Here is a 23571-nt window from a genome sequence, read left to right on the forward strand (position 1 = left end):
AGGCACTGACATTTCAGCCAAGCTCTTAGGAGATGAGGAAGATGTACTCAGTGAGACTTCTGAGCAAACTACTTCTTGCCATCAGTTGAATATGGGTTAAAGACTAGGACCAGAGCCCAGAGAATCTACTGACAGGCAGGCCTGAAACCAGAGAAAAGGCCGCTTTTGAAGCTGTTAAGGCCATTCATCATCAAGGCCCTCTAACCTTCTACCATTAATTTTTCCTCCTGCAGACACTGCCTGGATTCTCCAGGCTGGCTTTCCTCTGCAGGAAGCTCTTGAGGCTTTGCATCTAGTTGGCAGAAATGCAGACCTACCTTCTCTTGTTTCGCAAGCCAAGAATGTTATATTTCCCACATGACCATGAAAAATTGGGCCAGACGATCCGCCATTCCCTTAAAAAAGCTACACAGACACACGTGCACACCCATATGTATGCAGGAGATGTTTAAACGTCCAAGTGGAATGTTCAGCCAGATATTTTTTTTTTTCAGCCAGATATTTTTAAAGTCATTTATGTTAGATAATCTGTCTATTTTACTTGTTAAACTTTAGGCCTTCTGAGATGCAGTGGAAGTATGTGCGTACAGGAGATGTTTATTCTCATTAAGATGATTATATTTCGGATATGTTGATGGTTTTATGCATAACATACCACTTTAGGATGACAGCGAATGTTCAGAAAGCAGAAGGTACTAGGAATCCCACTACAAGTGCTGTTAAAAACACAAAACTGTATCATAGGCAAGGTATGCCCTGTGGACTCAACTGTCAAGTTACAAACTTTTAACCACATAGTTTGGTGCTCTGAATGATTCCCAGGGTTTTGTGTATTATGATTTGTCCATTCAAAAAAAGGAAATTGAAGGATAATGGAATAATTTTTAAAATGAAGGAAAACTATGTATTTCGACACAGAAAATTTTCTTACAGGTAACAGTAATCATTAAAACATTTATTCAGGTTATTGAATACTTTGTGCATCAATTACTTTAGTTAAAGCTGTGACTACTCTAGTTAGATCTTGGATTTGTTTATTTAAACTAGACCACAGTGTGGCAGGGTAGACCCCTGCACTTGCAGAATTAGTACAGGAAGGTTTTAGTCATTCAGAAACATAATTATATAGTTTTCTTTTACTTACGCATTGGCTCTCAAGTATTTATAATGGCGTGCATTCTTACTGTGACCCAGAGCTTAAATAAACTTCACTCTACAGCTGACATTTCCCTCGCCTGACCATGCCAGCATTATGGTCTTCCCTCACCATCCTTACATCCTGCAGCCATTTCCTTTCAAGTCTTCCTTAGCATCCTGAACCCTTCGCTTGAGCAGCACTGAACTGAGGCTTCATGCTGGACAGATGACCAGTGGCTTCAGAAAGAATATATTCTAGTCCACATACTAACAGTGAGTTCCCCAAGTCCCAGAAAAATGACCATCCTATGGAACTCAACCATAGTTTCTCTCCAGGATGGTGTTTCTCTGAAACCGAGCGATGGAAACAGGTGGCAGGATGACCCGAGAGAACTTGGTGATGGAGTGTGTCACACGGCAGCCAGGCTGCGATGGGTTGAGAGGAGACTGGAGGACAAGCAGACAGGTGGGATTCATGGACCCCTCTTGAAAAGGAAGGAGGAAGACGAGGGTAAAGCTTGAGAGCAGAGGCAGGGTCTGGCAGGGCTTGCCTTCTGTGGGGCTTTGTGTTTCTGTTTAAGCAGAGGGGGCTCCGTGTGTCTGCTGGCCAAGGAGAGGAGGCCATGGGCGAAAGCCAAAGGCCGGGACAGAAAGAGTGGTAATGAGGCTGATGTCCCCGTAAAGACGGGATCCATGGAGGAGAGAGGCCAGCCTTGGTGAGGAGTCTGAGGATTCTGAAACAAAAGGGATGCATGAGACTGTGGAGCACAAAGAGGGAAATGGAAGAGGTTTGCATTTTCTTAGTGAAGTCGGAGCAGAGTTAGCCTGAAAAGGCACTGTTTTGTCAATATCCCTGACTGCCCAGGGAATTAAGATCCTGATGTAAACAATCAAAGTGAAAGCTTTGGTTTCATATCCATTTGCCCCCATCTGACCCTAGTTTTTTTGTGCATGAGCTGTGCAACGTCTCATTTTCTAACAGTTTAGGAGGCCATCAAACAAAGATCTGGTGAGGAAAGTACACTACTGCTTGGCCCTTCTAAGGAAAAGGCTACTTTTAAAAACTCAAGTCATTATTGTCCTTTTTGGGCTGTTATTTAAAAACTATTTACAAAACCATTGTATTCCATCTTTATTTTTCAATATTTCACATATCCACGTCATTGGAATTGTACATCTTGAGGGGTTTCCCAGGTGGCTCAGTGGTAAAGAATCCACTGCAAAGCAGGAGCCGCAGGAGACGCAGGTTTGATCCCTGGGCCGGGAAGATGCCCTGGAGGAGGAAATGACCACCCATTCCAGTATTCGTGCCTGGAGAATCCCATGGACAGAGGAGCCTGGCAGGCTACAGTCCATGGGGTCGCAGAGATGGACACCACTGAGTATGAGTGAGTGAGTTCCCGTTCATGACAGACACATCATCGCCTTTCCTGGTAAAATAAGTGTGCATGTCACAAAATAGTGTCTTAGCATGGGCTGGCATGACCAAGTACCACAGACAGGGTGGCTTAAACAATAGAAATATGTTTTCCCACAAGGTTCCAGCTGGTCTGGTTTCTGGTGAGAGCTCCCTTCTTGCTGGCTTGCAGACAGCCTCCTTCTCCCTGCGTCATTACATGACCTTCCTTCTGTGTGCATGTGGAGAGAGACCTCTCTGGTGTCTCTTACCCTGCTGGATCAGGACCAAACTCTTATGACTTAATTTCATCTTAATTACCCCCTGATAGGCCCCCTCCAAGGAGAAGGCAATGGCACCCCACTCCAGTACTCTTGCCTGGAAAATCCCATGGACAGAGGAGCCTGGTAGGCTGCAGTCCATGGGGTCGCTAAGAGTCGGACACAATTGAGCGATTTCACTTTCACTTGTCTCTTTTCATGCACTGGAGAAGGAAATGGCAACCCATTCCAGTATTCTTGCCTGGAAAATCCCAGGGATGGGGGAGCCTGGTGAGCTGCCGTCTATGGGGTTGCACGAGTCGGACACGACTGAAGCAACTTAGCATAGCATAGTATAGCATAGGCCCCCTCCAAATACAGCCACATGGAGAGTCAGAGCTTTAACATGTGAATCCTGCAGGAGACGTGGACATTCCGTCCATGAAGATGGCACCCTGGATTCCATTAAGTGCTTACCACCATCACCAAGATAAATTGCCATCTTGCCATCAGTACTTTATGTTAAATCTTCTGTCTTACTTAATTTTTAATTTAGAATCAAACTGTATTTGTTTTTTTTTTTTTAAGTAAATTATGATGAAACTGTGAAGGGTACAAATGGTATATATAGTTTTCAATTAGAAATAATAAACAGAGCTTCCTTACAGGCTTACTGCTGAAGAAACCAACATTGTCATAAAATGGAATATGAAAACTGAAAAAATTAAACTTTCCAAAACAGTCTGGTTTATTCTGGGCACAGACTTAATAACTCTTGCTGCTAGGAGAAGTACAATTTACTGCCATAGGAAAGCTGAAAATGTCAAACATATTGTTATAAAATACAATGCAAGCTGCCTGCAAATTAGACCTCTGTTTTTTTTTTTCAACTGGCATATTTCCTCCTTCTGTGCAGCTTTTATATCTGTGGCCCTCGCTTTGAATTGAATGCTTCAGCGTGTGATGTAAACATTCAAACCCCGTCACGCGCTGGCTGGTTTTCAGAGGTAAGGGCTGCTGCACACAACAGAGGGCACTGCAAGGTCTGAGCTATTAAGAAGGAGCTCAGTAGAAATGAGACAGAACTAGCACTGACATGAACACACAGCCAGGAGCTGAGGTCAGCGAGCTCTGGGTAAAAAAAAACGAAGTTTGACAATGAGAGGACCAGCGCCCAAGGACTGAGCAGGAGGCAGTAAGCCTTTCTTAGCCCCCAGATCATAACACAGAACCAACACAGTACAGATGTCATCAAACTGGTTCATCTAAAACGCACGCCTCTAATGACCCAAATGTTTTTTTCTTCCTATTTTAGGTAGGCTTCCAACAGGTTTAGTTGTTTGATCTCTCTTAAACTCCAAGCCAATGAAGAGCAGCAAATTAGAAAGGAGAAGAGAGAGAGTGAAAAGTGCCCACAGCAGTGCAGGGCAGAGAAACAGTCAAGATGCCACTCAGTGTAAATGCAGAGGCTCTGTTAGCATCGCTGGATGCTGGAGGGCACTGCTGCTCTACTATGAACGTGAAAGGGAAAGTCGATCAGTCATCTCCGGCTCTCTGCGACCCCATGGACTGTATAGTCCATGGAATTCTCCAGGCCAGAATACTGGAGCCTTTCTCTTCCCCAGGGGAATCTTCCCAACCCAGATCTCCTGCATTGCAGGCGGATTCTTTACCAGCTAAGCCACAAGGGAAGCCCAAGAATACTGGAGTGGGTACCCTATCCCTTCTCCAGAGGATCTTCCTGACCCAGGAATCAAACCGAGGTCTCCTGCACTGCAGGCGGATTCTTTACAAATGCATTATGTAGTCTCTTTAGAAAGACATAATGGAATTCCCTGGTGGTCCAGTGGCTAGGACTCCATGCTTTCACTGCTGAGGGCATGGGTTCAATCCCTGGTCAGGGAACTAAATTGTGGGGAAGCTGTGGGGAATGGCCAAAAAGAAAAAAAAACATAAAAAGTATGTGGCATATTAGAAATATTTCCCCAGAAGTGACTAAATAAACAATACCTTGGTAACAAAAAGGATCAACCTCAGCTACTTCTAATGTTCAACTATATGACCCAGGTTTTTTTTTTTTTAATTAAAATTGGTCTCAATTTTGAGTTCAGTTCAGTTCAGTTTCTCAGTTGTGTCCGACCCTTTGAGACCTCATGGACTGCAGCACGCCAGGCTTCCCTGTCCATCATCAACTCCCAGAGCTTACTCAAACTCATGTCCATCAAGTCGGTGATGCTATCCAACCATCTCATCCTCTGTCGTCCCCTTCTCCTCCTGCCTTCAATCTTTCCCAGCATTAGGGTCTTTTCCAATGAGTCAGTTCTTTGCATCAGGTAACCAAAGTATTGGAGTTTCAGCTTCAACATCAGTCCTTCCAATGAATATTCAGGACTGATTTCCTTTAGGATGGACTGGTTGGATCTCCTTGCAGTCCAAGGGACTCTCAAGAGTCTTTTCCATCACCCCAGTTCAAAAGTATCAGTTCTTCAGCACTCAGCTTTCTTTATAATCCCAGGCTCACATCCATACATGACTACTGGAAAAACAATACCTTTGACTAGATAGACCTTTGTTGGCAAAGTAATGTCTCTGCTTTTTAATACGCTGTCTCAGTTGGTCATAGCTATTCTTTCAAGGAGAAAGCATTGTTTATTTTCATGGCTTGGTCATCATCTGCAGTGATTTTGGAGCCCAAGAAAATAAGTCTGTCACTGTTTCCATTGTTTCCTCATCTACTTGCCATGAAGTGATGGGACCAGATACCATGGTCTTAGTTTTTTGAATGTTGAGTTGTAAGCCAGTTTTTTTCACTCTTCTTTTTCACTTTCATCAAGAGACTCTAGTTCCTCTTTACTTTTGGCCATAAGAGTGGTGTCATCTGCATATCTGAGGTCATTGATATTCCTCCTGGCAGTTTTGATTCCAGCTTGTGCTTCATCCAGTCAGGCATTTTACATGATGTATTCTGCATATAAGTTAAAAAAGTAGGGTGACAATATACAGCCTTGAAGTACACCTTTCCCAATTTGGAACCAGTCTGTTGTTCCATGTCCAGTTCTAACTGTTGCTTCTTGACCTGCATACAGATTTCTCAGGAGGCAGGTAAGGTGGTCTGGTATTCTCATCTCTTTGAGAATTTTCCACAGTTTGTTGTGATCCACACAGTCAAAGGCTTTGACGTAGTCAATAAAGCAGAAGTAGATGTTTTTCTGGAACTCTCTTGCTTTTTCGATGATCCTTGGCAATTTGATCTCTGGTTCCTCTGCATTTCTTAATCCAGCTTGAACATCTGGAAGTTCTCGGTTCACATACTGTTGAAGCCTCACTCAGAGAATTTTGAGCATCACTTGGCTAGTGTGTGAGATGAGTGTAATTGCGCAGTTTGAACTTTCTTTGAACATTCTTTGGCATTGCGTTTCTTTGGGATTGGAATGAAAACGGACCTTTTCCAGTCCTGGGGCCACTGCTGAGTTTTCCAAATTTTCTGGCATATTGAGTGCAGCACTTTCACAGCATCATGTTTTAGGACTTGAAATAGCTCAGCTGGAATTCCATCACCTCCACTAGCATTGTTTGTAGTGATGCTTCCTAAGGCCCACTTAACTTCAGACTCCAGGATGTCTGGCTCTAGGTGAGTGATCACAGCATTGTGGTTATCTGGGTCATTAAGATCTTTTTTGTATACTTCTTCTGTGTATTCTTACCACCTTTTCTTAATATCTTCTGCTTCTGTTTGGAGTTCAGTACCTGTCTATTTAGCACAGGACTTTGCAGACCAGTACAGGAGCTGGCTGGCACATGCTCATACCACCACCGTCCCTGAGGAGAAGCAAGACAGATGCAGGAGATCAGAGAGGCTAGGCTTCTAGAAACAGGTCCCGTTGGAGGTAGGCAGAGACTGTGTGCCCTGGAGTTGGCCCAAGGGGAGGTGCATGGCAGGGGAGGGGAAGCTGACCACCTCACTTGCCCAGCTCAGAGGAGCAAAAAATAGAGGTTACGATATTACTTGTTCACCTTTTTCAGTGTCCCTTTCAAGTTTTACATTATGTGATTATAATTCAAAGGTATTTTAGGATCAGGTAGCATAACACCACTGGCTAATTCTTCTGAGTTATGGGAAGTATAAGTGACAAGATTCTAGGTAGCATGAAAATTAATTTTTTCACAGTACGCAGAAGAATTGGGTTGATAAGCAGAAATGTTCTATGGATTTCGTGTGCAAATTCTGTTTAACTCTAGGACACAAGGTAAATCACTTCCTATATTTGTTTTCTCTCTGAAATAAACATCTAAAGGTATGCCCAGGGCCCCAAAATCTTTAATGTGTTAGGCAAAAGCCAACAAGGGTGGCGCAAAACGCCATCCGAGACTTTAGGAAAACATGTTCCATGATGGCACAGACAGCAGCAGAGCGAAAACTTAGGGATTTAGGGCTTCAAAATCATGTTGTTAACTCCTGCTCCATCTTAGCACTTCCACACACAGACAGACCCTCCGCAGACCGCAGGAAGTCAGAGGGACAATGGCAAACATTTGCTTACCCCAGGGGCTCTTCCTGTGGAGTTGACATGAAAATGACTTCCTCTGTTGGCATGTGACCAATTCAAGCTCTCTCCCTTTAGATTATTTTGAACATTTTGCCCCTCCTGAGCTAAACCTTCCTAATTAAAGCAGCTCTTTAATACTCATAATTTCTAGGGAAGGCAAATTCTCCTGAATTTTCCATGTTTCTTGTTAAGAATGAAAGCTGTCCCTCCCACAGTAGAATTACAATCACTAATCAACTTAGAAAGCCAGACCAATGCTGAACACATTTTTAGAACACTGTCTTTCTAAAATAGAAAGTAGTGAATGTCCATATGAATGCAGTAACTGGGAGTACGCTATCAGCAAATAATGAGTTTCTATTAAAGCACTGTTGCAGTTTTTACCGTTGTCACTACCATTGTCAGGCTGAATGACCTTGTGATCCAGTTTCTAAAAAGAGTTACCACCATAGATGAATTTCCGTTTTAAATGAGATGCTACCCAGATCATAAAGACACTCATGCTAAGGGACTATACAGGTCTGCAGAATTATGTGCCTTTCCTGGGATGTGGCCTGTTTTATAAAGATGAGGTCAGAAGGGGAACAAAGTGGGCAGAGATTCCTGATTTCTATTCCTTTCATCTAGAAAGCCACGGGCTGCTTCTTTGGAATTGCCAGAAAAGAAGAATTTTCCTTCTTGAACAAACGCTGACCCTTTAGCAATTTCTGATATATTTGTCATAAAGAGCTACTGCAGTGCTCTTAATTACTAGAATCTCTTTATGTTCTCTGAGATCTGGGTGTTTATGGCATGCAGTCAGAGCGAGAGGAATCCTGTCAGGGAATCAGTCACCAGGAACCCTGGTGATGTTCTGATGTGAGACCTGGAGTCCCTATTGCCGGGATGTTCCATTGCCCCCTCTGAGAGGGATCAACCCTCAAGGTGAGGAGCCGAGGCAGCCCAGAGGGTTCAGCTCTGAGTCGCTCACAGGAGGCACCAGCAAGACAACCCCACCTCTCCACAGGTATTTTCCAATCCAACAATGTCAGCTAATTACGAGAAGAGCCGAGCTGTGATGAACAGACGACATGCCCTGTATTAACTACTCTGGCCTGGCCTGAGCAGCGTCACAGAGATATGCAACCGACCGCTGTCCTTCAGAAGCTGTCGCAGAGGCATCTCCTCCTGAGACACCTGCGAGAGCCGGAGTCCCTCCCCTCATGGTTACACCCATGCTTCCACCCTGGGATGGGACAGAGCTGCCTGCTTCTGTGTTCACATGGCTTGTGAATCCACTGTCCTGTTTTGTCTTATATAAACACATACACATATACACATATGTATACATATGTGTGTATATATACAATATGTATATGCACGTGTGTATGTATATATGTTTGGTTGCGGGGGAGAGAGAGAGAGAATTATTTGAGATCCCAGGCTTCCTCACTGATAGTGAGCCTCCCTGATGATCACTACAACACTACTTGGTTTTCTTCCAGGAATGAAAACTATGTTTTCTTACTCATATACATTTTGTACACACACACATTGTATTTCACCTCTGTGAACAAAAATGTAGAAACAATCTTCTCTGGGTATCTGTGACTTCATCTTAGATATAAAACAACAACAACAGGCGAATTTACTCTGTTCACTTTTGTAGACATGTGCTGTCGTTAACGGAGAAGGCAATGGCACCCCACTCCAGTACTCTTGCCTGGAAAATCCCATGGACGGAGGAGCCTGGTGGGCTGCAGTCCATGGGGTCGCTAAAGAGTCAAGACACGACTGAGCAACTTCACTTTCATTTTTCACTTTCACGCATTGGAGAAGGAAATGGCAACCCACTCCAGTGTTCTTGCCTGGAGAATCCCAGGGACGGGGGAGCCTGGTGGGCTGCCGTCTATGGGGTCGCGCAGAGTCGGACACCACTGAAGTGACTTAGCAGCAGCAGCAGCAGCAGCTGTCCTTAAACAGACCAGTCTGTTCTTTCCCTGTCCTTGAACTTTTGACTCTGTGATGTCTTTTACATAAGCCTGTTTTTCCTCTGTTCTGTTTCTAAAGTAGCATTAGACCAACTTTTATGTTGCACTGTTCTCCGTCACATACATAAGCCTGTTTTTTCTCTGTTCTGTTTCTAAAGTAGCATTAGACTGACTTTTATGTTACACTGTTCTCCATCACACAGAACAGTAAAGAGAGAATGCTTATGGCAGTTGCACACTACTTTTATTGTACCATTATTCCAGTTCCTTCCATGGGCCATTATTCCAGTCCATTGCATGGACTATTTTCCAGTTCCATTCATGGGCCACTATCCCAGTTCATTCTGTGGACTGTTTTCCAGTTCCATTCATGGACCATTATCCCGGTTCATTCTGTGGACCATTTTCCAGTTCCTTCTGTGGATCATTATTCTGGTTGATTCTCATGGCTCCATGGATGCAGGGTTCCCTCCCGTGAGCCTGTGTCCTTGCTCAGAGTCAGGCTGGTGCATTCTGGGCTGTCTGATCCATTTAAATGTCAGGGAAAAAGAAGAGCTGGCTGCTCTGACCTGGTCTCTGTTGAGCTTTTACAAAGTAGTCCGAGTGTCAGATGCTTCATGCAGCTTTCAATATTAACACTGCTCCACAGATTAGGGTCTTAAAGATATCCAGACAAGTTTAAAACGTATGAGCTACAGAAAATTAGAATTTCATCTGGACCTGGAAATAGGAATTGGCACCAAAGCTTTTTATTCGACTGTCAGTCACTTCACACTTTGCCAGGCTCCATCTATGGAAAGGATATGCCTGAGGACAGTGATGAGAAGAAATTCAAGTCTGGGATAGAGTCTCAAGGCTTGAAAGTTCTCTTGTGCTCTTGGGATGATAAAGCACTCTTCTATCTGAAGAATCGTAGTCTTAAATGAAGGAAGGCACTTTACAAATGATCTATACGTTTTTATATCAAAGATGAAGTCACAGATACCCAGAGGGGCTAAGTGACGTGCTAAGTGACTCGTCACAGCAGTGATGACATGTCACCAATACAGTTATTTTTTCATCATGTCAAAATTCCCCGAGTTCTCCTTTTGAAGTCTTTTATTTGTGAAGTGTAACTACCGGTGTTTCGGTTTTCAAACTGTATTTTATCGACTGGATGAATGTAAAGGAAGAGCACCCTCGTGCGTCTCCTCTGCTCTCACACCGCTTCACTGTGGGTCCCCAGACGTGGAGCCTTCCCACACATCAGGCACCTCTGCTACACCAGATGGGCATCCTACAATTTAACTCAATCCTGACACCACCCACCTGAGCCAGACTCAGACACACAAGGTAAGGGCTCAGTCCCACAAGACGGCCACCCTCCTTCCCACCACACACACTTCAGATGCCACTGGCAAGTCCAGGTTGTCATCTGTGCTCTGACCGACTGGTTATCAATTGGTGGTTCTCATGACCCCCTACTCAGATTAATTTGTTGGAGTGGCTCACAGAACTCAGGACAACATTTTACTTACTGGGTGACCAGCTTGTCTCTCAAAAGGCATAACTCAGGAACAGCCAGATGGACGGCATGCACAGGGCAGGATCTGGACCTTTCAAGGCCCCAAGCTTCTGCCCTTGGAGCTTAGAGCGTGACACCCTCCTGACACGTGGACGGGTTTCTGTCCACCAACACGGAAGCTCTCCAAATCCTATCCTTTGGAGTTCTTACGGAGGAGTGATTGATTAAATCCTTGGCCCTTGGTGTCTGAACTCTCTGGAGGTCTGAGGTGTAGCCCTCTAGGTCCAACTCTCTAATCACATGGTCCCCCAGGCAACCAGCCTCATCCTTAGGGACTTTCCAAAGGTCACCTCATTAACGGAAACTCTGGTGTGGTTGAAAGGGGCTTGTTATTTATTAATAACAAAAGACACCCATTTCACCTTTATGCTCTGGAACTGTTTCAGGAACTGACAAAAAAACACATAACAAAAGATGCCTCTAAGGCTTTCATATAGGAAATTATAAGGGTTTAGAAGCTCTGGGCCAGGAACAGTGGCGAATACATATTTCTTAGTATAAATCACAATATCACATCGACTGACTACTTATGGATAACATGCCCTAAAAGCACAAGAAAAATATGGAGAAACCCCCACTGAGTAAAATCATTAAACAAGAGAATGGGGGGGGGGGCATAAAATGGATACTGCTACAATTTCAGAAAGAGGTTTGCAAATTCCAGCTACTTATTTTCCCCCTGGAGATATCTGCATGTATATTTATATATTACAAGCACATGTTCATGACTAGAATTATTCTGGTTTTTTATATTCAAATTAAATATTTCCTGTTCATTTATTCAACGAAGATGATATGGGTGCCTGCTCTGTGCCAAACTGCAGTTCACCTTGCATTCACAGGGTGTACAGCTCAGTGAACCAAAAACAACTGATTTCATGGTGCTTACAAACTAGTTAAAGCAGATAGGCAATACGCAACTGTAGCAGGTTGTTGAAATGGAACACACTCTCTTGTTTTCATTTCTTGCACAGAAGTGCAGGAATACAGTAATACGGGTCAATATGCTGTCAGGAAAACAGAAACCTCACCAGTTACGTTAACAGAGAGAATTTAATGTAAGGAGATGGTTAAACAGATATTAGAGGATCAAAAGTCATAGGGGCAGGACAGTAAAAGCAACCGAATTGCCACCCTGCATTGGCGGAATCAAGAAAAGAGAGTGGGCTTTTCAGAACCTGGAGGGTTAGAGGAGGGGCCCCTAGAGCAGCAACCAGACCCCGGGGACTAGAGAGGTCTATGGAGGTAGGACCCAGAGTCTGGGAAGCCAGCACTGGCCAGCTAGTGCTGTTTCCTCAAGAGCCCAGACACGGGGCCCTGAGGGTCTGGAGCAGATCTCCTGGCCTGGGCGCTGCCTGGCATGGAGGGGGTCTCTCAGGGCTAGGCAAAGGGCTGAGGTTTGGAGAGCACAAAAGAGCTGGGGACTGACTGCTCCCAGAAACAAATGGTCTGCCAGGGCACAGGGCTGTTGCCAGGTGACACTCACAGGAACAGGAAGCAACCCGAAAGGGGCTGGTCCCCCTCCTTCCTCTCACCTCCAGGACTCGCTTTGGTGCAGTGTGTCCTGGGTGCAAAGCCACTTGGCAAGGAAGAAGTATTATCTGCAGAGCCTTCACGCCCACAACACAGCTTGTGGAGAAGGGGGTGCAGGGCTCACAACTTCACAACAGGCATGGTCCCAAAGACCTGAGGGGGCAGTTAGCCTCATGGGCTGAAGCTACTTGCTACAATACCCAAGCAGGTCATGCAGGAGGACGGGCAGAAGTCCATTAAAACTTCCCATTTTAACCATTTTTAAGTGTACAGACAATGGCCTAAGTGCCTTCACATTCTTGTGCAACCAACTTCGAGAAGATTTTCCTCTTCCTAAGCTGAAACTCCCTCTCCATGAAACTGTAACTCCCCCTCTCGCTCTCCCAAATCCCCCAGGCCCCATCTCGACCCCGACTCCAGTCTCTGTCTCTATGAATCTGACTACTCTAGAAAGCTCACAGAAGTGGATCATCCAGTATTTGTCCTTCTGTGTCTGGCTTATATCACTTGACATAATGTTTTCAAGCTTCATTCATGTTGCAGCACATGTCAGAATTTCCATTCCTTTTTAAGGCTGAATACTATGAAATTTGTGCTTCCCAGGTGGTACTAGCAGTAAAGAACCCACCTGCCAATGCAGGAGATGCAAGAGATGCAGGTTTGATCCCTGGGTCGGGAAGATCCCCTGGAGAAGGCCATGGTAACCCACTCCAGTATTCATGCCTGGAGAATCCCATGGACAGAGGAGCCTGGAAGGTTACAGTCCAAAGGGTTGCAAACAGCTGGACATGATTGAAGCGATTTAGCACAATATGAAATTTAGTTTTATGACCCTTAGGGCAACATCCATGCTGAAGGACCTGGACACTGGGGAGATGACTGATTTAGAGATATTGTTTTTTATACCCACTTCTGTGCTCTCTCTCTCTCTCTTTCACACACACACACACACCCCACAGCATCCTGAGGAAGAGAGGGAAATGTCTGTCTCATCCCCAAGCAGCAGGGTCCCTAGAGAAACCGACCAGGGATGGTGAAGCGTTCTGGGGTAGCAGTTGGGCACATTTATCATCCTGGGCTTGAAAGGGAAAGGGATAAACACTAGTAGAACAAAATAATGCCATTTCAGCAACAGGGCTGGACCTAGAGATTGTCATATTGAGTGAAGTAAGCCAGACAGGGAAAGACAAATATATGATAACTCTTAGATGTGGAATCTAAAAAAAAAAAAAATGGTATAAATGAATTTATTTACAAAATGGAAATAGTAACAGAGGTAGGAAATAAACTTATGGTTACCCAGGGGGAAAGGCAGGGAAGGATAAATTGGGAGATTAGGATTGACATATACACACTGCTGCTGCTGCTGCTAAGTCGCTTCAGTCGTGTCCAACTCTGTGTGACCCCATAGACAGCAGTCCACCAGGCTCCCCCATCCCTGGGATTCTCCAGGCAAGAACACTGGAGTGGGTTGCCATTTCCTTCTCCAAGGCATGGAAGTGAAAACTGAAAATGAAGTCACTCAGTCAAGTCCGACTCTTAGCGACCCCATGGACTGCAGCCTACCAGGCTCCTCCATCCATGGGATTTTCCAGGCAGGAGTACTGGAGTGGGGTGTCATTGCCTTCTCCAATATACACACTACTATATATAAAATAGATATCTTATAAGAACCTACTGTACAGCACAGGGAACTCTACTCAATACTCTATAATGACATATGGGAAAAGAATCTGAAAAAGAGTGGATATATGTGTATGCATAACTGATTCACTTCGCTGTACATCTGAAACTAACACAACATTGTAAATCAACTATATTCCAATAAAAATTTTAAAAAGACTAGTTACTTAATGAGAACTTTAATCTCAGGAGAGAGCAGCCCATGGAAGTTGTGGGCTTCAGGAGAGAAACAAAGCCATTGTTAAAACCCAGGCCCTTGTGGGAGGCAGTTGACATGATGTAATAAATAACTCCACCTCTGTCTCCTCCAAATCCTGCTTCTGCCCTTCACTGACCAAACGCAGTGGGAAGCTTAAGGGCAAAGAAGAGCCCCCTTGAGATGGTGCTAGGAGATGGTGCTGCTAACAGAAGTGTGGAAGGCAAAGAAAAAAAATGTGAAAGTGTTACTCCCTCAGTCGTGTAATGGACTGTAGACTGCCAGGCTCCTCTGTCCACAGAATTCTTCAGGCAAGAATACTGGAGTGGGCGGCCATTCCCTTCTCCAGGAGATCCTCCTGATCCAGGGATCGAACCAGGCTCTCCTGCATTGCAGGCAGATTCTTTACCATCTGAGACACCAGGGAAGCCCCGGTCCCCCTTCTATTTTGCCTCCATTTGCTGCCCCCTCCATGATGAAAAGTGGCCCCAGACAATCAACCCACCATCAGGCAAATGGCTGGTTCCCTTGGTGCTTTGTACCCCATCCTGGGCTGAGGGTTTAGGACCTCTGCTGATTGACCGAGCACTTGGTTGTGGGGGTAACAGGGTCAGCCTGGAAGAAGTACCATATTATTGAGTGTGCGTGCACAAACACACATATATATAGCCTCCGTCCTTGCCAACATGGCAGCCCAAGAGGTTCATGCTCCCAAGGAGTCAAGGCTCTGGAGTCATGAAGGAGGAGGTAGCCTGGCCATCTTATATTCTTCAGTCAAAAATATTCAGCCACGGCGGGACTTCCCTGGTGGTCCAGTGGTTAAAAATCTGCCCTGCAACCCAGGGGACGTGGGTTCGATCCCTGGTCAGGGAACTAAGAGCCCACATGCCATGGGGCAACTAAGTCAGAGAGCCACAACTAGAGAGAAGCCCGCCTACCACAACAAAGATCCTGCATGCCCCAACTAAGACCTGATGTAGCCAAAATAAATAATAATAATAAAAAAAGATATCCTCATATAGTGAGCCCTTCTGAGAAGCCTATCCATAGAATTCTTCCCTGAACTGTGTTTCTCTGTCAGCAATCCAGCAACCACTCCATGCACGCAGCAGCCATCTCACCAGACCTTAGCTGACCTCTGGCCAAGCAATGTGTGGCACCTCCATTCTGTCTGGGCCACTACTGAGTCCAGACTCTGATGGTACCTGATGGGCAGGCTCCTAGGAGCCCCTTGCTTTGGTCAGGTTGGCAGAACATCTGGTAAGGGCACGTGTCATAGATAAACCTGGGGCAATCTAAAATTATATTTCTCCTTTTGCTGGTTCCCCTCTGAATCCATGTGTGTGGACATTTACCCCAGAGTTCTCTGCTTTCTAGCTTCAGCTGTCTGTAATTCTCCCGGGGTGCAAGCCTTCGGGGCTTGCCTTTGTCTCCCTGGACCATGCAGGAAAGTGACTGGTACAGAGCTGGGGACAGTGAGAGGTGGAGGTATTTTGTAGGTGTGGAGGGGGTGAACTGAGTCCCTTTTACAAGAAACCCACTGTGGGGGTGGGGAACTGTAGGGTCTACAAGGAAGTAAGGAGGTGATGCACCCATTAATTCTCAGTCCTGTTCTCAGGGTCCCAATCTCTCCTCCCAAGAAATGTCCTAACTTTCTCATAAAATACTCAGTGACTCAGCAAATTCATCTAATTTGGTAACCCACAGACTCTAACTTGGAGTTTAATTTTCAGCTACAGCTTCAAGACATAAGAGAATCAGGCTTGGGTTAAGAATAATGCGATCTCCATTTGTTTTACTCCTTCGGAAGCTCTGCAAACATCTTACGGCCCTTCCAGAATTCCTCATGGCCTGCTGTACTGTTCTTGGGAATGGCACTGTTGGGTCACTACAGCCTTGCCTCTCTCGACACCTAATTCCTATGACCACGTGGGGGTTGATAGGTTTAGCCTTTTGCTACTGTAAGCCATTAGCTGCCAGATTCCTTTTGAAAACATTAATGATGCTTTTCAGAATTGTCATATTTCTCTGCATAGACTGGACTGTAACAACTACTGATACTTTAAAAATTCGTCAAAGTTTTTGATTGCAAGCAACGGAAGTTAAGTCTAGATATCTTCAGTAAGAAAGAAAAATTTCTGGAATACACTAGGGACTGCACAGAATCAAGAGAGTCTAGGTTGGAATATGGGCACAAACCAAGACTGTCTGAGAAAGACAGGGCCAAGCTCTCACTGGAGGCTCCAAGGATGGTCTGCCTTTGTTTCCTCCAGCTGCTGGTGGCTCCAGGGGTTCCTCTGCTTAGAAGCATAGCTCCAGCCTCTGTCTCTGTCTTTAGTGGCCTTCTCCTCTTCCATCTCCCATAAGAATGCTTGTTATTAGATTTAAGGCCCACCTGGATTCAGGAGGATCTCATCTCAAGATCTTTACAACTTAATCACATCTGCAAAAGGCTTTTTCTAAAAGAGGTCACATTTACAAATTCAAGAGGTTAGCAATATGGACATATTGTCACCCTGTTTATTTAACTTATATGCAGAGTACATCATGTAAAATGCCCAACTGGATGAAGCACAAGCTGGAATCAAGACTGCTGGGAGAAATACCAATAACCTGCAGATGACACCACCCTTATGGCAGAAAGTGAAGAAGAACAAAAGAGTCTCTTGATGAAAGTGAAAGAGGAGAGTGAAAAAGTTGGCTTAAAACTCAACATTCAAAAAACTAAGATCATGGCATCCAGTCCCATCACTTCATGGTAAATAGATGGGGAAACAATGGAAACAGTGACAGACTTATTTTCTTGGGCTCCAAAATCACTGCAGATGGTGACTTCCAAGGAGCAAATATCTTGTTCCTTGGAAGAAAAGCTATGACCAACCTAGACAGTATATTAAAAAGCAGAGACACTACTTTGCTGACAAAGGTCCATCTAGTCAAAGGTATGGTTTTTTCCAGTAGTAATGTATGGATGTGAGAATTGGACTATAAAGAAAGCTGAGCGCCAAAGAACTGATACTTTTGAACTATGGTGATGGAAAAGACTCTTGAGAGTCCTTTGGACTGCAAGGAGATCCAACCAGTCCATCCTAAAGGAAATCAGTCCTGAATATTCATTGGAAGGACTGATGCTGAAGCTAAAACTCCAATACTCTGGCCACCTGATGAGAACTGACTCATTGGAAAAGACTCTGATGCTGGCAAAGATTGAAGGCAGGAGGAGAAGGGAAGACAGATGGTGAGATGGCTGGATGGCATCACCAACTCAATGGACATGAGTTTGAATAAGCTCTGGGAGTTGGTGAAAGAAAGGGAAGCCTGGCGTGCTGCAGTCCATGAGGTCGCCAAGAGTCAGACGTGACTGAGTGACTGAACTGATTTCTTTTGGGGGGCGATGGGGAGCACCGTTCCACCCTCTATGCTATCTGTTAGGAACTGATCTGTGTTTTCCCAGATTCATATGTTGAAGTCCTAACCCTCAGGACTTCAGAATGTGACTGTGTTTTGGATGCAGTCTTTAAAGATGTAGTTAAGTTAAAATGAATTTATTAGGGTGAGCTCTAACCCAATGGGCTTCCCAGGTGACACGAGTGGTAAAGAACCTGCCTGCCAATGCAGGAGACTTAAGAGATGCAGATTTGATCTCTGGATTGGGAAGATCCCCTGGAGGCCACTGCAACCCACTCCAGTATTCTTGCTTGGAGAATTCCACGGACAGAGGAGCCTGGCGGGCACAGTCCATAGGGTCGCCAAGACTTGGACATGCCTGAAGCAACTGAGCACACACACAGTAATCCAGTAGGGCTGGTGTCCTTGTAAGAAGAGAAAATTAACATATCGAAGTATAGAGGAAGATGATATAAAGACATAGGGAGAAGACAACCATCTCCAAGTCAAGCAGAAAGGCCTGGACAGTCTTCTTTTACAGCCCTCAGAATGAGCCAACCCTGCTGATGCTTTGACTTTGAACTTCTAGCCTACAGAACGGTGAGAAAATAGATTCCTGTTGTTTACCACCTGTCTGTGGTACTTTATTTTTTAAATTGGAGTATAATTGCTTTACAATGTTGTGTTAGTTTCTGCTGTACAAGAAAGTGAATCGTGCGAGGACCTCCCTCCAACCTGCCCCATTGCAGCCTTCTAGGTCATCACCGGGCACTGAGCTGAGCTCCCTGTGTTATCCAGCAGCTTCCCACTAGCCATCTGTTTTACCACGGTCGTGTGTATACGTCAGTCCTAATCTCCCGATTCATCCCACCTCTCCTTCCCCTGCTGTGTCCACAGGTCTGTTCTGGATGACTGTGTCTCTGTTCCTGCCCTAGAAACAGATTCATCTGCACTGTTTTTCTGGATTCCACACACATGCATTAATATACAACATTTGTTTTCCTGCCTTACTTCACTCGGTATGACAGAGGCTCTGGTACTCTGTTATGGCGGCCCTAACACAGTAACACACCATCCCACCAGGAGTCGGCGGCAGGAAACTCTGCCCGCTTCAGCGTCTGTGCAGAAGGGCAAGGCCCTCGTTCACCAGAACCACACGCTAGCGGTCGCCCCTAATCACAAACACAGCTGGGTGTGAGGCAGCCCAGAGCAAGGAGACAATGGCCACCAAAACGCTAGTGCTGCAAGCTTCTGTATAATACAGGGTAGACACACAGCGGGCAGAAGGCAGTGAATCTAGCCGGGGAGGAAAGGCTTCATAGAGAAAACGACCTAAGCTGAACCTTCGAAGAGAAGTGTCTGGCAGGTGGGCTGGAAGAGACAGGTGATACCAGGCAGAGGGAACGGGTGAGCAAAAAGCATGAAGACCTCAAATGTCTAACGCGCTGAGAGAACGGCAAGTCACAAACATCAAGCAGTGAGCCTCGATAAGGAGCTTGTGCCTGAGTGGAAATCTGCTGAGTCACTAAGCCGACAGGTTTTCCTGTTGGGGGGCAGGGGGGCTGGCTACGTTGAGTAGCGCTGGTGGGGCACAAGGCATGGAGGTGGGGTGTGGGGCGATGCTGGAGGGCGGGCTGGGATTAGATGCTGGAGGGTGGGCTGGGGTCAGATGCTGGCGGGCTCTGTGAAATGCTAAGGTATTTGGACTTCTGCTTTAAGTCTGAAGAAGGGGAACCGTTCATCAGTGTGGCGATGCTGTAGAGAATGAATCTCAGTGCTATGCTATTAAGCTGGTCCTCCAGACCCAGTTCTTTCTACCACGTTGGTGTGTAACAGTGTTTTCATCAATCTCTAGTAAAATGAGACATTTTTAAAAGGTAAATTTTTCATAAAACTAAATTTTATTTAATTTTAAAATATTTTTTCAGTTCATTATTTATGACTCCCAGATTTTATGGCGGAGAAGGCAATGGCACCCCACTCCAGTACTCTTGCCTGGAAAATCCCATGGACAGAGGAGCCTGGTGGGCTGCAGTCCATAGGGTCGCTAAGAGACACGACTGAGCGACTTCACTTTCACTTTTCACTTTCATGCACTGGAGAAGGAAATGGAAACCCACTCCAGTGTTCTTGCCTGGAGAATCTCAGGGACAGGGGGAGCCTGGTGGGCTGCCGTCTATGGGGTCGCACAGAGTCGGACAGGACCAAAGTGACTTAGCAGCAGCAGCAGTTTTTATGGAGGGTAAATCATCCACTGCAGTAATGGTGTCAGTAAAGAATAGGTTCTAAAAAACATATAGGTGTGTGCTCGCCTTCAGGTAAAGCAGCTGGCAAGGTTTCCCAGGTCTGCAGTAACTCCTGGATTAACATGGAAGGCTTAAGCTCAGGCTGAGGCAGCAGAGGGATGGGGGGGCACTGGGAGACACAGCGGGGGTATGAGACAGAGGTGGAGTCTACAGGAGAAGACGCCTGACAGTCCAGGTTTTACTGTGCTATGCACACACTCTCTTTTCCTGCACCTCAAAGACATGGATTTTTTTTTTTCAGTAATAACCCCATGAGGGGCCCTCTTTGGGGTCAATTGCATTATAAACATGTTTTCATGAAATACAAGAATGTCTAATTCATCCTCACATTGCTCCCCTTAATTTCATTCTTAGAATAATCATCAGATGATTTATAGTGTTATGGCTGACTACACTGGCTTCCTGTAAAGGCTCCATGAACAATCATTTCACACCAAAACGACAGTGAAATTCCTTATCACCCAACCTGCTGGGACCTCCCTTCCTAGGAGGAAAGGGGATGGGAAATGTGTTGTGTTTTTTCTGGTCTTGACTTTTATGACATCACACCTATCTTCTTCTAAGCTGCTGTTCGGGGAACCACGACCACCCCTCGATTTTAACACAGACTGAGGACAGGTTTTGTCAAGTTGACACCAGTAGCAAATGCCTGGGGCAAGTCAGGTGTTATATTTTCATTTTTTCTTAAATCTCATCTTTGATTTTCTTGTTCTTTTCTGGCATTCTCTAATCTACACCATCAAAATGAGTTGTGATCCAGTTATAATAAATACTGCGTAGTTGGTGCCCATGGGGGAGTGGCCTTTGATAACAGATCTCATAATCAATACTGGGCTTTCTTATTTCCTACTTCCTTGTATTCTCCTCCTGGAGCCACCCCCACCCCTCACAGGGACACACATTCCTCACTCAGATATGACCACCTTCATTTCCTTTATTTTTAGATTCTGGAGATACCATTCTGCTCCAACACGAAGTCAATGTAGACGCACAAGTTTTTGAAGAAAAGTTGTTGGTTTTTTTCAAGAAAACCAAATATTCTTTGGGACTATTTGATCTTTCCCTCATTTTATCCACGTTCTTTTCACATGTATTTCCTCCAGGGTAACCTTTCAGTCCCTGTTGGGATTGCAGAGAGGGTCCTATTCTCTCAGGGTTACATATGTTATTGTTTTAAAGCCCTTCATTTGTTCTGCTCATAGGATTTCAACCAGAAATGCCAGTTACCTTTGTCCCCACCATTTCTGCTATAACCTCTGGTGTACTGTTAAGAGGTTCTGTGTAGCATCTCTCTCTCTCTCTTTAGTTGCTAAGTCATGTCCAACTCTTGCCTCCACATGGGACTGTAGCCCGCCAGGCTCCTCTGTCCATGGGATTCTCCAGGCAAGAATACTGGAGTGGGTTGCCATTTCCTTCTCCAGGGGATCTTCCCCACCCAGGGAGCAAACCCGTGTCTAACGCATTCGCAGGTGGGTTCTTTACCGATGAGCCACCAGAGGAGCTCACTAACACATTGATTACTACTAGTGATCCACGGTCTCCTAACCTCATTTCTTCTTGTTCTGCACAATCTCTTGATTTAATTCACTTCCTTTTTTGTAGTGGGCTGGGTTTTAAATTATAAATATTAACAGTTTCTGGGTGAAAGAGAGTTTCTAATAAACACCTTATTACCTCTTCACTGGACCGGCCCAACAACTTTAACTTGTCAATTGTGCAGTGACTGTCCATGTAAATAGAGATGGTCATTAACTGGCTCCTCAAGTTTGCCTCTTGGGTCAGTCCACTGGACTAGGCTGGTGCTCAGGAGAAATCTGTTTTTTAAGCTCTCTGAATAGGACTAAACTGTATTTGGTCGTAGCTGAACACTATATGCCTTCTCTCTTTGGGAGTAAATGGTAAGAAATATCACTGCCAAGTTTTAGAACAATGATTTTTAAATGATCTCTAGAACAGCTTGCTCTGAGCTTCATGTCCATCTTACTTGGTTCTCCTTCAGATAAACAGAAACAGTTATGTCCAAACCTAAACCCTCGCTCAGATGTATTCCCTCTGATGGTGAACTACAGCACCATCTAAAGTACCCTCTTTTTTATTCTTCTCTGCATTTCTTCATGTATTTTTATCATAAACATTGACTGAATGCTGTGTAAACTGCAATACCCAACAAGACATCAGCCATCATGAGCTCCACTGTCCATATCTAGAAAATGCTGCCGTCAATTACAGACATAACGGATATATACAAACAGCTGAGGCAGTAATGCGAAATATAATGTGTTACCGATCACTATGGCATTTCCATTACCAACACCTAGTCCTTCTTACAGCCTTTTTCCTGCAGATGCAAGTATCTTAAGTAAATTTCTCTGGACATATTCACAGGTATTCCAAGGGAAGAGTCTTTCAGAGTTTATATATGGTCATTACCAAAGTTTCCTTTTGTTTGTCTTTCATTCTTACTCTCTTTCCCTCTATTTTAGGATGCTGGTGGTACCTCTTACAGGGTCAGCCTTATCAGTAGCACTGCTTCCTCTTCAGTGTGTGAAAGAACACACTTAACTCTTCATCAATTTTTGTTGTTGTTCAGTCACTCAGTCATGTCCGACTCTTTGCAACCCCATGGACTGCAGCACACCAGGCTTCCCTGTCCTTCACTATCTATTGGAGTTTTCTCAAACTCATATCCATTGAGTCAATGATGCCATCCAACCATCTCATCCTCTGTTCTCCCCTCCTCTCCTGCCTTCAATCTTTCCCAGCATCTTTTCCAATGAGTCAGCTCTTCACATAAGGTGGCCAAAGTATTAGAGTTTCAGCTTTAACATTAGTCCTTCCAATGAATATTCAGGGTTGGTTTCCTTCCGGATTGACTGGTTTGATCTCCTTGCTGTCCAAGGGACTCTCAAGAGTCTTCTCCAACACCACAGTTTGGAAGCATCAATTCTTTGATGCTCAGCCTTCTTTATGGTCCAACTCTCACATCCATACATGACTACTGGAAAAACCATAGCTTTGACTAGACGGTTCATCAGTTAGCAAGTCCTACTAATGTGATGCTCTCTCCTTAATATCTCCTGTATCTCACCCCCTCCTAAGCATCCTTAATATCATTATCTGTCTAAAGGATTTTACTAGGTTCTGTCTCTGTGAACCTGTCCAGGAAATACTAGTCTACACTCTAGCTGTGGATTTCTGGAAACCAAATCCAAATTTGTCTTTTCTCTCACTGACATAATTGTTGTTCACCATTATATTCAGGATAAAGATCTAAACTCCTTAGAAAGTTCAACTAAGTCCTACGTGGTCTGACTCTTCGAGGTTCTTATAGTATCACCCGTTCTCCCTTCCTGCCTCCCCACTGACCGTATAGTTAAGAGTGTGAAGTCAGGAATCTAACTTTCTGGTCTGAAATCCTGGCTCTGCCACTTACTAGCTTCGTAACTTTGGAAAGTCACTTGTGTTCTCTGTGCCTCTGCTTCCTTATCTGTAAAATGGGGACGTGGTGGTTCCTGTTTCGTTTAGTTACTGTGTAGATTCAATGAGTTAATATATGTTAAATGCTTATAACAGGGCCTCAATAACAGTAAAT

General features: G+C 44.8%; 1 protein-coding gene across 1 annotated transcript in view; it reads left to right on the forward strand.

Annotated features, from left to right (window-relative positions):
• The window catches only part of TRMT9B (tRNA methyltransferase 9B (putative)), a 68152-nt gene that overhangs the window by 14751 nt on the left and 29830 nt on the right, over positions 1 to 23571 (forward strand). The gene's annotated exons all lie outside the window — the stretch shown is intronic.

Source organism: Bubalus kerabau, chromosome 2, assembly GCF_029407905.1.
Source record: "Bubalus kerabau isolate K-KA32 ecotype Philippines breed swamp buffalo chromosome 2, PCC_UOA_SB_1v2, whole genome shotgun sequence".
In the NCBI taxonomy this organism is placed as follows: domain Eukaryota; kingdom Metazoa; phylum Chordata; class Mammalia; order Artiodactyla; family Bovidae; genus Bubalus; species Bubalus kerabau.